At 40.6% G+C, this 17006-nt stretch overlaps 1 protein-coding gene across 2 annotated transcripts in view; it reads right to left on the bottom strand.

Moving 5' to 3' along the window:
* The window catches only part of ZNF516 (zinc finger protein 516), a 121918-nt gene extending 105127 nt beyond the window's left edge, over window positions 1-16791 (bottom strand). For both annotated transcript variants that reach the window (XM_063130495.1, XM_063130496.1), the window contains exon 1: window positions 16684-16791. The gene's annotated coding sequence lies outside the window, so the exon portion shown is untranslated. The remainder of the gene's footprint in view (window positions 1-16683) is intronic.
* Window positions 16792-17006: the final 215 nt, after the last annotated feature.

Genomic DNA, 17006 nt, shown 5'->3' with positions numbered 1-17006 from the left:
AAATATCTGAAATAAGCCGGACTATTTAAAACTATTATGTTGCAATTGCATAAGCTCTGTAGTTACCATTTCACTATGAGAACAAGATTAAAAGCTAGGAAAATTTGGAAACTGCACTTAAATATTTAAAACATATCATAGTGCTTGAAAACATTTCCTCTGACAACACCAGCATGGAAGGAATAACTTATAGGACAATCCTATATGTGTCTTAAAAGTAAGCCCCCTTGACTTAAATGGGCTTACTCCCAGGTGGGTATAGGACTGCAGCTTTATCTGCTGTATAGAGGATGAAAGGAAAGCCAAGGAAGAATAAATATCTACAGTTGATAAACTAAAGTTTGCTTTTGTATCAATAATGAAAAGCTATGCACAACGCTCCATTCTGCTCCTATGCACTGGTTTATTCCTAAACAAATCCTCTGAAATTAACAGAATTCCTTATAACTTTCAGTGATCTGTAGTGGTAGAATTATCAACACATTTATCAAGAGGGCAGAGGTTACCTACTACTCATTTATTTTACTAATTTAAATTTTATCCAGAATGTACTGATTCTAAGGCAAGTTTAGCAAAATGCTTTAAAAACAAGAATGACTTCAATAAATGCAAATCATTAAAAAAACCACAGTAAAAGCATCCGCTCTTCATTTGGTAACTTTTTAAGCAACATTGCTCATGTGACCATATCATACGAGCAAGGAAAATGGAAAGTGTATAGGGGAAGGGAGGGAGCACAGAATTGTCTCTTTGGGCAAGCAAGCAATGGTTGGAGAGAAAGAAAAAGTTGGATAGTCCATCTTCTCCCACCCTCTCCCATGTCCTTGCAGTGAATATGGCTGGCTGGGGAGTGACGGGAATTATGGAGGGCACCAAGTTGGGGAAAGGGTTTCTGTGACAAGAAGTGTTTCAGACATTCACAGAGATCTTTCTATTGTGCCTGCAAAGCCCCTGAATTTACAGAGCTATAGATGCATATTGAAGGTCCTGAACATCTTATGTTACTATTGGATTGGGGAAAGTATGTTTAAGAACATTCTATGAAGAGATCTCCCTCCCCTGTGTAAGTAATAGATTGTACACTTTTAAAAGATGGAAAGAGAATAATCTCTATTGTAAACATTTAGAGAGTTTACCGCAGAGGTAGGCAGAAGGTAGGTTAGGATTTCTGGAAGATTTGCAGTCAATTGGCAAGTATTTCTTACTTCCAATTGTTCAACATTAGCATCAACAAAATGACTCTCCTGCACCATAAATTATACTGCTGAAATGAAGAAATTATTATTATTTATTGCATTTATATACCACCCCATAGCTGAAGCTCTCTGGGCGGTTTACCAAGATTAAGAAAGCTGAAGGGAGGGAAGGGATAACCAGTATTAGATTTTTGTATGGAAGGAGGGACTTCTGTTTACTTCTGGTACTCAAAATAAATTACAAGTCTCAGAATTCTTTAGTTCTAAGCATATGTCTTTTGCACCTTATGGTGCTTCCAGATGAACAACTCCTAACACTAGCAATTAGAAGGTAAGAAAAAAGATGAAAGAAGCAGTGGGAAAACGTGTGTGTCTTACAAATGGAAGATGTCATCAAAAAACCACCATCACCCATAAAATTCCATGAATGAGGCAGGGTGATTGTGCAAAAGAAATCTTTCTGGATAGACCTGGTAAGGAATGTGTAACATGTTTGTAACAGAAGACTTTGATGAAATAAACTATCAAGAAACAAAATGTAACACACTCACACAGGCCTTAGCTAGACCGGGCAAAATCCCGGGGCAAACCCCGGGATCGTCCCTGTGTGTCCATATGACGCACAGGGGATCCCGGGATCAGGAAAGGATGATCCCTCCCTTACCCCAGGATCTTGTCCTCCCCTTTGGGCCCGCTTTTTCTGCAGTCCTGGGCTGAGCCCGAGACCACGGAACATGTGGCCTGTTGCCATGGAGCCAGGAGCTGCGCCCATAGGGTAGGGAGGGGGGAGCGGGGAAATTAAATTATTTTCTAAAAAAGGACCTACCTTTGCGCATGACTGTTTGTGCGCTCCTGTTTCTTTTCTTAAAAAATGGCAGCATGACGCCTCTCTTCCTGAGGTTGTAGCGCCTTACATGTAAACAGAGGAGGGATCTCGCGTTAATCACAATGCAAGATCTTCCCTCCTCCGTCGTGGACTATAAGGTAGGTCTAGCTAAGGCCACAGTGAAGATAACGCTGTTTATTTATTTCCTTATTTTTATTGGGCCTTTTCAGACAACACAGTAAGCCATGGTTAGGCCACTAAGCCTTTCGCAGCAATGGTTAGTGTGTTTAAACCGTGGTAGCCACCATGGTTAGAAATGGTTCGCACAACAAACTAAGCCATGGTTCACATGACATGCTAAGCCATAAACTTTAGCTCAAAATGCTTAACCATTATGTTTTAGCATGTTGTCTGAACAGGGCCATTACACTGATTGTTGATGTTGTTGTCACACAGTGATAAACCAATAAAAAAAATCCCTCCTCCTCATTCGTCCACACATATACACACACAAAAGTGTTGTCTGGAAGCAGCCTAGATTGTATTGCACTTTTAGAGGAGAACCCTGTGACACTGACTGACTAAGCTAGGCTAGAAAGTAAGCTGGCTTGCAAAACTTAATATTCAAGTGATTACCTCATAGCTAAGAAACAGTAAATCCACAAATCATATAGTACAAAACATTACTGGTACAAACCTATTGGGTAATAAGTTATTTGGCAGCTACTAAACAGATTGATTTTTTTCTTCTGTCCTTGTACTAAGCACGTCTCAGCACACATGAACGTATCTCAACATTGTTGGCATAAACAACTGTTGCTGTAATCAAACTTCAAGAATGCAAGGATAAACTAGCAATTGCAAGGATGTAATCGGGGCTGATGTAGCTCTATTGATCTCCAACTAAAGGCATACAATAAAAAGCAACTGAAATGTAGTCAAAACTAAGCAATTATGTGTGTAGAGAAACTATTATACCAGGCTCCACCTCCCAAAAGACTACTGAGCCTGAAACAGGAAGCCAGGTTCACTGAACTGTGAGACAGCACACTTGCTGGATGTCAAATACCCAATGAAGTATACACTTGCTCTGAGACGACACTAATGGAAGTTACAGCAGTGTTAATTACATTAAAAAAAATTACTCAGATCATTTAACATTTTACCTTGTAAAACTATGCTAACTGCAATGATTCCCAATTAAGTAATTTTAGTTTAAAAATAATCTTGGAGAATAGGAGTGTTAAGAGTAAAAAAATTAAATGAAGACTGATGATCGAATAAATTCTGGTTTGTTTTCTCAATTCCTTAATTGTTTGTTTCCCTCCTCCTTCACCTATTCCCTCCCTCCCTCTACTGCAAATGCATTTGTGGTGCAGTAGTACTAGCATGCAGAGTTACTAGTGGTTTTCTTACCATAGCCTAGCAAAACGACACAAGATGCTTACCTCTTGACAACCCAGGGTATTGAATAAAAAATTCAACAGCCTATACTCTGGATTAGCATTATGTGTGAACTAGGTCAATATTTTTGCACTAATGCAAAACTGGCATGCCAGTGGAATAATGAAGATTATTACACCATTGAAGCAGAGATCAGTATTTTGCCGTAAGCGAGTCATAACAGCTTTAACCTTAAACGGAAAAAGTATAAACATTTACAATATGCAAGATGTCTGCTTTGAAAAAGGAATGCTGCTAGAAGGTACAAATATTTATACTGAAGATGTCAACTCAAATAAATGGGCCTTTCGGCTCAGTTTTGCTATCCTGCCATTAATTTTTGAATGCAGTCGAACATTTTCTTTCTCCAATGTGGAACTAAGATTGCAATTCTTCAGCTATCAGTGTTCAAAAAGAGATTAAGACATTCCATAATGATCGAAGCAGCTCCACTCTCACACAAACATACCCAGCTCTTACTGATATTCTGTGCGTTAAGTGTCAGAAGAGACATGGCCCTTAAGTCCACTTCTGACATATTTTTTAATTATACTGGGGCACACTCACAAGTCATACCTGAAGTAATGAAAGAATTATACATATACATATATACCTTCTTCACAAACTTCACTCAATTCCAGTCTTCCAAGATACAAGTGTTCTATCTAAAGGTAAAACATGGGGGAATACTCTGCCCATGGGGTCACTGCATTACTACTATAGATTTTAATGGTATTTTACAGTTTATATTTGTAGGGCCCTACTCTGTCAGGATTCCACCATGGACCACAACTTCAAAATTTAATCTGAATGTAAGATTGTAGTCTGCCATAAGGAGGAAAATAGGTCTAGTTTCAAAAGATAACAAGAGCATCTTTCTCACAAAGATTCTGTGACCTGTCTATTTTTAAACTTACATTAACTGAACATGAATCTTCCAAAACCACCGCCTTTCAGAATACAAAACTGGAACTTACTTAGTCCACACTTAAAAACAATACATTAGAATAAAAGGGGTTAATAGCTCTCATACTGGATTCAATAAGTTATTTATTGAATAAGGATTCAATAAGTTCAGGCTCCCAATTTAAGTGAAAATGCACACACCCAATGATATCAAAATGCATTACACTGCTACCATAAAATGTGATCAAGCTTTTTGACAAACACCACAAGAACCACAATAATAATATTAATTACTTTCCTGATAATTAATTCTGTGGTAGAAACATAAATATACTTTCTAGTAGAAGAACAATTGACAAATTAAACGTTTTCTTCCTGGATGCTATTTCAGCTCTTTATGATGGAGTTAAGACTAACGCAGCTCAACAACATGAATTCTCTTCCCCACCAAGTATGATGTTTCAAGTAACGCCCAATCCTGCAACAACTGACACACACACACGTCAAATCTTCAGCAAGGGGTTCCCTTCAGAACAGTGAATGAGATGAAACCGTAGTTTCATTAAGCACAACAATGGGTTCATACAATAATGTAAGACAGTAATCCTAAATGTATAAGTATTAATTTTTTAAAAGCCTTCTTCAATTGTTTGGAACTTATAGGTATTGTATGTGTGAAGAAGCTTCTGAGAGCAAACTGGCAAGCCAGATCCCCAAACACTGACACATGATCAGTCTGAAGGAGGCTGTAAATGTGTAGATATATGCGCATACAGACCCCTTTGATTGATTCATTATGGGAGCCCAATGCACATTCAGGAAATGGGGGGCTTCAAACAAATGCCAATAAGATGATGTCCCCTGCATCTAGGGGGAGGGCTAGCCAGTGTGCTCTTGAAAGCTGCTTCGCATGTTCATTACTGAGCATCTGAACAGGTCTGAAAAGACCCTTCCATGACTGTTGGAAAATGCTTAGTTAACAGAAGGATTACCTCTTTAGATCACGTTCTTTACCAATAATGTAAAATTCAGCAATATAGAATCACATTCAAGGTAAAGAATCTAAAGGTATCTGGAGTCCATAAATCATACACAGGAACGTGTCATAATAAACAAAAATCATTGGATTTAGACATAAGTAAAAACATGGCTTATTTAATTAAACTATGATTTGTTTTAATGTTGAATCCCAGCCTACCCACAAAGCATGGGTGGTGGTAGTGGGGGGGGGGGTAATTTGAAACTACAATTGAAGCTGTTTCACAAACTATGATATGTGCACATTGTAGTTTGCTGTTATGTCTGAATTTACAGATCACTGACAAACCACAAATGGGACCTCTGCTCTGTCTCAAGAGACTTGTGTACAAAAAGCAGACAAGCAGCTTTAAATCAGGGTTCGTCTGCTCTATGTCTGAAAGCTCAAACCATGGTGTGGCTTCTTAATTATGGATAGCATAAGCTATGGTTTCATGTTTGACCCTTATTTTATTTATAGCCTGTACTATCCCAGTAAGCTTTGGGCTCACACACTGCCTTCGACACTCACCTGTTCAAATACTCTTACTCACTTCCTGGTTTGAGGAAACTACAGTTTGTTGTGAAGTCCAAATTGGATAAATTATGGCTCACATAAGCCATGATTTGCCCAATGACGATTTCACGACATAATATAGATTGCTTAAACCAGAAAGTAAATGAGAGAATTGGGATAGGGGAGAGAATGGAGAGTACATTATATACGTACACACACACATACACTACAAACTTTGTTGTGTACAATAATAAAATACTATTGAATAGTTCAATGCTATTACAGTTTAACCAAGTATTCAAATCTACTGATACTCTTTAACTGGTTTGGAGGATCATCTGAATAGATCTTTACTTCTGATTCTAAACATTCACCTTTGAGTTTCCTGGACTTCAGAAAATGCTTTCTGAAGCTTTTCATGAACTGAAATATGTTTCTGAAGTATTTTCTTTTCACATGTTATTTTTTTCCTTGATTACAAGTTTCTATTTTCATTATTTAACTTGATTAAAGTATCTGGGGCAAAAGGTATCAGAGACTGTGTTGTACTAGGACATTGCTAACATGTTGTAAAAACAATAAGCTGTGCAAATTCCCAGACTTCACTTCTGGACAAAATACTTTAAGATGTTCCATATTCTGAAACATTTCCCATATCAAGTCCTCAACGTTTCACTCTTTACCACTCCATGAGCATTCCAAATACCAAATGCACAGAAGGATGTTCAGGCCCATATCCTCTGGCCACCCACTGCCCATTGACCCTGTTCAGACGTAACGGCAGGGTATGGTAGCAATTCATAGTTTATTTAACCCATGAATTGTGGAGACACACACTGCACTTCCCCTTTCCTGAAACAACCTACAAAAGCAATATTTGTAGGTTGTTTCTGTGATAGGAGGCATTGGGGTTGTTCGTGGGTTAAACCATGGGATTGTTGTTCCAGGAATGAGAAAGCCCCTGCAATTCGTGGGTTAATTAACCCACAAATTGCCACCTGACGCCACCATTACATGGCCGCTCTGACCATGTAACTCCACTTCTGAAATCTCTTCATTGGCTTTCAATTCACTTCAGAATCCAATATAAACTTCTCCTGTTGACCTACAAAGCTTTTCACTGTCTAGCTCCTTCCTATCTCTCCTCTCTCATCTCACACTACTGCCCCGCTCGTGCTCTTCGCTCCTCTGATGCCATGTTTCTCGCCTGCCCAAGGGTCTCTACTTCCCTTCTCGGCTTCGTCCATTTTCTTCTGCTGCCCCTTATGCCTGGAACGCTCTTCCAGAACATTTGAGAACTACAAGTTCAACCGCAGCTTTTAAAGCTCAGCTAAAAACTTTTCTTTTTCCTAAAGCTTTTAAAACTTGATTTTGTTCTGACTTTATACTGTTAGTTTTACCCTACCCAGTGCCTGTTTACCCTACCCTGTGCCTGTTTGCTTTCTCTTCCCCTCCTTATTGTTTTATTATGGTTTTATTAGAATGTAAGCCTATGCGGCAGGGTCTTGCTATTTACTGTTTTACTCTGTACAGCACCATGTACATTGATGGTGCTATATAAATAATAATAATAATAATAATAATAATAATAATAATAATACGGGGTCATTGGAGGGCAATGCTGGACAACGAATAGCCAGAGAACATGGTCCTGCTCATCTTTCCTTACATCCAAACAGGCCCAGTGTCTGGATAGTCACGGGAATGTCAGAAAAGGGACCCTGTGTTCAAAAGGAGAGGTTATGTGCTTACAGCAGTATATGCAAACATCTATAAACTCTTGCACTGAATATGCAGTTGTCAGGAGGTATGGGCAGAGTATGGCCATTGGGGCGAACTACGTTGGTCCCATGGCAATTCCATACATACGGTGTACATTTGGAAGACTAAGGAATTAGCAGGCCTGAAACCTTTTGCATTATTACACTTCACTGGACTGTGGTAAAAGATTGGCACTCTTTATCTAGCCCAATCCAAGCAAACTATAGAAGGGCTTGACAAGGAGTTTTCTGCATCTTGTTACAAGCTTATACCTTCTCCAATGTCACGTATACACCCTTCATATCTCAGAAATAACATTTAAAAAAAAGATACTAGCATCACTTAGCTTGTTAACCTTCTCTTTATTTTATGCTTTTATGTGTTATTATTAGCCATCCTGGTAACTCTTAGTTGTTTTGTGTGTGGCATATAAATGGAGAATAAAATAAATAAGTACATAAATAAATAATACAAATTGTAATTTAAAATGGAAAGCTCAAGTCAGCAAGACAAGCAAAGATTTAGAATGATGACACAGTTGTTTTCATCTGTTCTTTTAATGCTTTAATCCTAATAATCGGTCTTAAAATTTTCTGGCAGCAGTGCATGATATACCTGGGCTTCTTGTTTTGAAATTAGATGTTATTTCACTGACACAGAGGTTGGCTGGTCAAATGTCACTGCAACCACCACAGTACCTGAACTAGAAACTAGATTCAAGCAACAGGTTGTTGGTGTGCCATAGCTAGGGAGCTTTGTGCCTAGGGCAGGCTTACATTCCCCTCCCTCACTCCCTTATCTCCCCAAACTCCACCAAGATTCCTTACCTCCCCAAGGATATCAAGATTCTTTCTGCGGCATCAGTATCATTGTTACATGCAATAGATAATGAAGACAACATAGAAAACCATTATTACTCCTAGACTGAGCCATATGCGAAGAGACTGGACAACTATCAGGTGAGGAGTGAGTCAAGAAAGGTTGCATACCTTCAAGGGCCCTGCTGCTGGAACCCTCACATGCTTAGTGCTTACATGGGATGGGGGAGCTCCTGTTGCCTGCAACTCTATAGTGAAGCAACTCCAGAGCCTTTACTAGTAAAAGGCGTGGTGTCAGGGATGCTGATGGCTGTAGTCGAATCAGCATTAGCAGCCCAAGGAATATGTCTCCGATAATCTTCTCCCTCAACAGCAGTATTGTTCAGGCTACAATCTTAAACACACTGACTTCTCCAGCCTGGTCTCCCCCAGATGTGTTAGACTACAATTCCCACCATCCCCGGCCAATGGCTGGTGATTATGGGGGGTTATAGTCCAATATATCTGGAGGGCACCAAGCTGGGAAGGCTCTGGCAGGCAGTAAGTTGATCTTGTTAAGACCAACATCTGAATAAACATGCTTAGGATGACAATGTGAATTTGCACTGCTGCCCAATCCTACATTTTATTCACTCAGAAGTAAGGCCCACTGTGTTAAGCAGTAGGCATGGAGCCAATGAAAAAGTATGAGACAGCTACCCTATATGGCTGCCTGCCTGCTTTACTAAAGCCTCCCAAGAAGTTGATCTCTGGCTTTTCGTCTGGCCCTGAAACATGTGAATTATGTTTTTTTCAGTTTTGAGACATATAAATAATTATGCCTACATTCCACAACAGTAGAGACTCATTGTGCATCCCTATAGAAGTTGCACCTGATACCACAACCAAGTTATGCTACTGATAGAAACTATTATTATATCTGGGGGGGGGGGAGGGTAAATGAAAAATATTTCCAATAAGCTAACGATACAAAATGTGACATAATTTAAAAGGTTGTGCTCACTTAATACAGGTTTTAGGAAATAAACCATGCTTATTTTTTTTAATGATCGCCACTTTTCTTGAAGTATAAGATTGTCAATTCACAATGCAGAACCCGAATTGGGGTGGTTAGATAGCTTTAGCGCACAATCCTATGCATGTTTAGATACAAAAAATAGTTTAGATACAAAAAAATGGCTGGCTGGGGAATGCTGGGAACTGTAGGATTTCCTTCTATCTAAATATGCATTGGATTTCATCACAGAAAGAGATTTAGACAAATCCATGGAAGATAGGTCTTGTCAAAAGCTATGTCCTGTTATGGTTCTATGAAACCTCCATGTTCCAATGCAGTATACCACGGCATAATTAATACTAGTTGTGGAAATCAACAGCAGGGGCAGCTGCTCTGAACCTCCTTGTGGGTTACTCAGAGGCATCTGGCTGGCCACCGTGGGAAACAGGATGCTCGACTAGACAGACCTTTGATTTCATCCAGCAGGGCTCTTCTTATGTTCTTAATTTTGTGTGAACTGGAGAAGCCTTTAAAAACACATTCATGTTCAGTTTGTCATCAGTTTTGCATTTCAGATTTTATTTAAACAGCCTTGAGCTGCATGCCTTAAATAGACTCTAATGAGGTGCTCAAACGTTTGAGTATATATATTTTTTTTAAAAAAAAACCCTACTGGTGCAGAATATTATCCAGAATGGCTAACCATGGGGTCTTTCAAGATTATGGCCCTGCAAATGAATGAGACGGTTACTCTATACATCTTCTATATTGTCTAAGCCTAAATGAAGATATGCTTAATAGTAATGACTCAAGGCAGAACAAACAGAAATGAAGGTGACTTTATTACTCAGAGCTTACTCAAGATGGCTATGGCAGTTACTCTTGTGAAACTAAAGATGTCTCCTTGAATAGCTGAGCTGTAATACTAATTACACCACAAGTGTTCCTATGCAACCCCAGTCTCCAGTTCTGAAAACCTGCGCATAAATTCCTTCCCCTACCAACCTGATAGAGAGCATTCAATTATATATATGCAAGTAGCAACATGACATCTCCGAATTTTTGATAGGATACAATTAAATGTCATATTGACAGAAAAGGAAGCAAACCTTGCAAAACAGGATTCCTTTCTCCCATACACACACACAAATGAAAAATATAATATTCACATAGTTGCTAAAATATTTTTATTTCAGAGTGACATCACTCTGAGGACTGAGGCACTTGATAGTTTGTGAAAACATTTTTGTGGGATTTGTTTCATATTTAAATGCAGCTGTTGATTACACAGCAGAGAAAATCCGCTCTAACAATATAAGGCCTGGTTTCAACTTTTAAACTCTTTTAAGTTTTAGAGAACTCTGGAGGGCATTTCTGTTCAAAAAACCTTCCTGCCCAATGATTAAGATGCAGCAGGACATTAATTTGCCCCCACCATCCCACTCAAAGTTGCACTAATCAAAATTCGGGTCAATACACAGAGGGTTGTGAGGGTTTTCCCCCCAGAAAGCCCAGAAGAACGAGAGATTATACGAGAACAGGAATTCAGGTTCCATCCCTTTGTTATGCAGAACTGAGCTGCATTAATCTTACACCCAAGAAATACATCGGGGTTTCTACTAAAGTTTTTTCCAGACTTGAGGGATCTCCTCCTTTAACCCCCTTCCAGTGCACCCTCTTCTTCCAAGAAAAGCTTTCCAGTTATGTTTGAGGTGTGTGGGGGAAAGGTTCCCCACACTGTTTGGGGGAATATCTCTATCTCTGCCTAGAGAAATAGAGAGAGATGTACCATACATATTTCTCTTTCACCTAAATCTAGTGCACCTAATGCCTTTTCTTTTTTCATACTTATGCAATGATTGCTGGGCTCGCCACGCCTTGCAACACTCCCTTTCTCCCTTCCTTTTCAACAATAACAAACTGAAGTTGAAAATAGAAAGCAATTACCTTCCGAGCCAGTGTACTCCGCCAGCCAGAGCCCCACATAATCCAATAGGGCAGCGCTATAACCTCCTGAGCTGCTTCTCGTCCTCCAGAAATTGAGCCTCGTCTGATTATCACAGGCTGTAGCCTTTCTCCACCTCCACTCTCTCTCCCCCCGCCCCACCCGCCCTGCTTTTTCTTTTTTGGTAGCGCCTTGAGAAATCCTTTTTGCCTTTGTTAAGGGTTAGAAGTTGAGCCTTGCCTGTTCACTCTGCCTCTTTCACTTCTTGTATTACAGTTACATGGCTGTGTGACGTTTCTGGCTACATGAAAAGAGGGAGAAAACAACTGAGTGTGAGAGAGCCGCCTGCCAGAGCGAAACTCCTCCCTTCTTTGCGTTGCTGCTGTCTCCTCCCTCCTCAGGACTAACACACAGCAACAAGCTGTTGAGAAGAGGGGAGGGGGGAGAGAAGAAAAAAAATAGAGGTTTGGCTCTCTTCCCACACAGGTACAATCCTCTGCCCTTTTTCCAATCTCAGTAGCAACTACAAACCCCGCTCAAAATATCTCCCGTAAACACCGTTTTATTTCATTATCCTGATTCTTTTCTGCTCCTCCTGGGATAGTTAATTGTAGTCCTGGCAGAGAATAAAACCTGACACTGCCGCAACGGGTAGTACACAGTGCCACTCCTGACACCACGCTACAATGGCACTCCAAACACCATTATGTTTAACAATTGCAATGTTAGTGCAACCAAATGCCACCATGTTTGCCAAATACAGGCACCAATATTGTCTAAGGGCATTCCCATGACAGTGCAATCCCACACATGGTCTACTCAGTAGTAAACTCCACTGAACTAAGTGACTTCAATCCTATACACACTGACCTGGAAGTAAGTCCCCTTGAACTCAATAGGGGTTACTTCTGAATAATCATTTAATTACTTTGGAGTAATCATGTTAATTCCCATTGGAGGTGGCGAGGAAGAAACTAACTTCTGAGTAAACATGAATATGATTCGCCTGTAAATGCACCTTTGAACCTCTCTAGCACTATCTGTGTGCATGCAAGACCAAAATCAGGAGAAATATTTTTAAATTGGATGCACATTCTAGCCAGCATGGATTTTCTTTTTGCATCACAGATGTGGGAAATGCGGTTGTGCTTATGCAGCCTGATCTTCCCCAGTTATTTACTCAGGAGTAAATCCCACTGAATTCAGCAGGACCTTCTCATGTGAACAGGGGACTGTCGCCTTAACTTACTTTGAAGTAAATGTACATAGGATTGGGCTGTTGGTGAACACACCACAACATCACCCCTGTCATAAACGGTTCTGTAATATGAACAATGATCTTACTGACACCATAATGTCTAACAATGAGTGCAACCCAGAGCTAATAAAATACAGAGGACTAATGCCACTGAAGTTCAAGGCATAGTACTATTACTATATTCAATTTCTGCTTGCTTGTGGCAACAAGCTGCTGAAATATTGATAGACAGCCTCTCCCCCTTCATACACACACATACTTTCCCCAGGTTGGGATGAAGAAGAAGGGTAGAAGGAAATGGGTAAAACACACACACACACACACAATCTGTTCTAAAACCATGTAACTGAATAGTTAAATGTTCCTAGTGTGGCGTTCTGCCCTCTTTTAAGTTATGCTCTTTCAAAAAGTTAAATATATGGCTGCCAAGTGAGTTAATGAAAAACTCTTTGGTTGTTAACTCATTTAGCAAAGCAGCTATGAAATAAAGTATGTGGCACAAGGCCAAAGCATAAAGGACTCTTTGAACATGCTCGGGTTTCTTTGTAACAAGAAATAGTTCAGACCATCTTCAGAGTGAAGTGGGCAGTTGGCTTCTACACAAAAGGTTGCATTTAGTCATTTAATTGTCCATCCCACCCCCTTCATCCAAATATAGAAGATAAAAGTATCCAAGAAATCAACAATTTATCGTGGAAAACACTGCAATCTTAATTGCCCCCAAACAATCAATATGCTAACAGGCAGTGTATGTTCCTGAAACAAAACCTGAATGAGTTATAAAATATCAATATTAGGGACAAATAGATGGAATTGCACAGGGAAGAATTTATTAAGTACAAAACAGGACAGGATCCATGATAGGCAGGGGCCATTACAGCCATTCATTTAGTGAATGTGCTTATTGTGTGGTGTAGAAATGACCATTATTCATAGCATTCATGGAGTATAGTGACCAACAGTTCTTCTGTTGTGCCAGGACAGTTAAGTCTGACATTTGCTAAAGTGAACTTTTATTTTATTTTTTAAAATTATATGTGTGCATACTTAAAAACACAGCCCAGGCAGAAAGAATCAAGAGTAGATTGCCTTACCCACTAGAAAATCAAGCTTTGAGGTGGGGTGGGTGGGGCTACAAAGCAGTCTCCTTTGAAAACCATGAAGAATTCAAACTCCCTATTGTGTTATGAGATCAATGTGATTCTGAAACCCTCCCCCCCAACAAAAATCCTTTTATAGCAATGACTCAAACAGATATAAATAATTACATTATTGGAGGGAAAATGAATGTAATTTTTGGATACACTCCTCCTTCCCCTCCTCTCCACCTTTCCCCTGCTCAGATAAGCAAGTCCGCCACATCGTTAAAATACACCCATAGCTCATTGTACACTTCCATGCCTTCAGCAGTTCTCAACTTGATACTTGAAACCCCTTCCTTATGATAACTCTATTCATGATTAGAGTTCTTCTGGTCCAAAGGACTGGATTTTGGTTCACAACAGATGGAGGGTGGAGATGGAGCGAAGGTATTCATTTACCTATCCAGATATTGGCATGTATCCCAACAAAGACAAATGCATGTAGAAAAAAAATACAAGGGCACAGTTCTTCCGAGGCTGTACTGTGGAGTTCCAATGCAAACACAGTAAGCAGTAAGAGCTGGTGATTGGAGGATTAAACTGCCAGTCTCTACTAGAGGCAGGCAAAAGAGAGCTATTTTGCATCGGTGTTTCCCATTCTTCTTTGCCACTGAGTCACTTAATGACCAAAAAAAAAAAAAAAAAAAAAGCACAGAGTTTAGGAAACAAACATCCATTTCCATGGAAGGAGTTGATCTCCTTAACCAATAGCCCTGGGATGGAAAATATTTATGCATTGCTTCAGTGGGAGATGGAAAAGCAAGAACTGGAGACTGGAATACACTATTAGCCGGAAAGCATAGAGAGGAGGAGGAGGAGGAGGAAGGGACTGTGAAGGTTAGGTGAGAGAAGGAGTTGTGAGGCTCCGTTGAAAAGGGCTTTGACCTTACATCGATCTCTGAAACTCTCTGAGTTTAGTACATTTTTTATAGCAAGCCAGTTGGATTATAACAGCCCCCCAAACTCTATCTAATTTATGGACTCATTAGTCTAATTTCATTATTTAATCATGTGCCTAGCAATCGTGCTTCCTTAAGAAAGGACTGACCTATTTTTGGCTGGAGATAAACGATCATGTTAACAGATGTTAATCTTGTAATCTGTTTTCCTGTAAGCACTTCGCATACCCGTATTTGAGACATTAACAACCACACACGCATACATACATAAACACACAGAGAGAGAGAGAGAGAGAGAGAGAGATGAACTGACGTCAGTATTGAATACTTTGTGTTGTTTTTAAGGGGGGGGGGAGAGAGAATCCGCCCAATGCTTTCAAAGACATTAAATCTTTCCCCTACTTTATAAATGCTGATTTGTTCTGCCTCAACTCCCACAGGCTTTTTATTTGCATTTCAAATTCCACAGGTTACACCAATTGCCTTTTACACACACGCGCGCGCGCACACACAAATGTAAACCAACAATAAGGTAGTAAATGTGGATTGAGGAAGGCGGGGGAATAAGGGTACATCTGGATTAAATAAAGACACAGAATTAATAGGTTTCCAAAAGTCTTGCAGAGGCAACAACAAATATGTGTTTCTCCATCGAGATTCCAAACGCCTTTTTAAAACCATCTCTCTGCGTAATGGAATGAATACGACATGGACACCCGCGCGCCCCCAACACACACACATACACACTGCCCATTCTCTGGAACAGGCTTATCTACTGCTGGGTGTTTGATCAACGCTCCCAAACGTTAACGTTTCTAGCCCAAGACATTTGCCGGGGGGAAGGGGGTCGGGTTTTCTGGAGCGTTTGGCTGCAGAGGTCAGCCGATGAGCAAGCGACCACCACCACCAAAATGAAACATCTTCGCGTCACCTTACACGCGAGAGTGCTTGATAATACTCTTTCCACTCCGAGAGCTCACAACTAACTCTGCCCGATTCCTTCTAAAGTTTCTTCAACTTGTCGAAACAGCTTAATTCAAATGACGGTTGCAACTATTATGCTAATTCTGGGTGGAGTTGGGAGGGGGCGGAGGAGGAGGAGGGTTTCATAGGACAAAATGTCTGCATTATTTCTCTTCTTCTCCCCCCCCCCCACGCTAGGCAGTCCTCCCTCCCTCTCTCTCCCTCTTCTTCTTCCTCCTCCTCAATGTATACATTCAACACACATCAAATGAGCAAGACTCATCCATGGTTATAGCCCTTCGAGGACTCCCTTTTCTGTCTTCCTTAAGTGAACAATGTTTAGCATTTATAGCCCTCAACTTTCTTAAGACCCAACTATGTCCTTTAATTCAGAGGACAGTTTTTTGTTGTTGTTTTTTAAAGAGCAGAGGGGGGGGGACGGGAGACACTCTCGCTCTCAGCATTCAATCAATACAATCTGCAAAACACTCTTAATAATTTAAGTGGCTCCTTACCAAGCTGGACCGGCTTGGAGAACCATCAGCTACCCTTCTCAGCCAAAAGCATTTCATTTGGAAGACAGGCCGTTTGCTCGCTCTCTCTTTTCCTTTTCTTAATGGAGAGGCATTACATTCAAGATTTCCGCCTCCCACCCCGCCTTCGACGGAGTGTACAATGCCCCAAAGGTTCACATCGTCCAGAAATCCACACGCCAACAATTCACACAGCAGCAGCACCCGCCTCAGCGAGAGCAAAAATAATAATCCTCCTTTTATTGTTTCATTTCAAACTGATCGTTTCTGGAGAAAGTCCCTTCAATTACTGGGCGAGATTAACTATTAATTGGAACCGCGAAGTTTTTCCCACGGGCGTAGGAAGATTATTCTCATTTCTTCCGCCGCCCTCCCCTCCTCCCCATTCCTTCCGCGATCTCCTTCCCCGATACCTCCAGAGAAAGAAATCAGCCCCTTGGAAATCTCTTCCAAATGCCCTACCTTGCTACAGTTAAGGTGATGCGATTTTAGAAGGACACAGACAAACAAGAACCTGAAGGTGAAACCATGCGCTGAATGCAATAAGGAAAGGACTGCACATGATTCACTGCGCCAGCTCCACTCCGGCGAGCAGGGAGGGGGCGTCTCTACACCCCTCTCCGCCAAGCCCCGAGCGAGGGGTCCGCCAGCTCCAAACTTTCCATCGCCCTTTGGCCCGCCTGGGAATCCTTTTATAGACCCGGGTTGGAGTACGACTGGGGGAATCCCCTTCTTTGGCTTTTCCCTCTTCCTCCTTCAATGTATAGGTGGGTGTATTCCCCCAG

Source organism: Elgaria multicarinata, chromosome 7 (assembly GCF_023053635.1).
Source record: "Elgaria multicarinata webbii isolate HBS135686 ecotype San Diego chromosome 7, rElgMul1.1.pri, whole genome shotgun sequence".
In the NCBI taxonomy this organism is placed as follows: Eukaryota; Metazoa; Chordata; class Lepidosauria; order Squamata; family Anguidae; genus Elgaria; species Elgaria multicarinata.
Note: the sequence above shows the minus strand (reverse complement) of the source record. Positions and strands in the feature narration are given on the sequence as shown.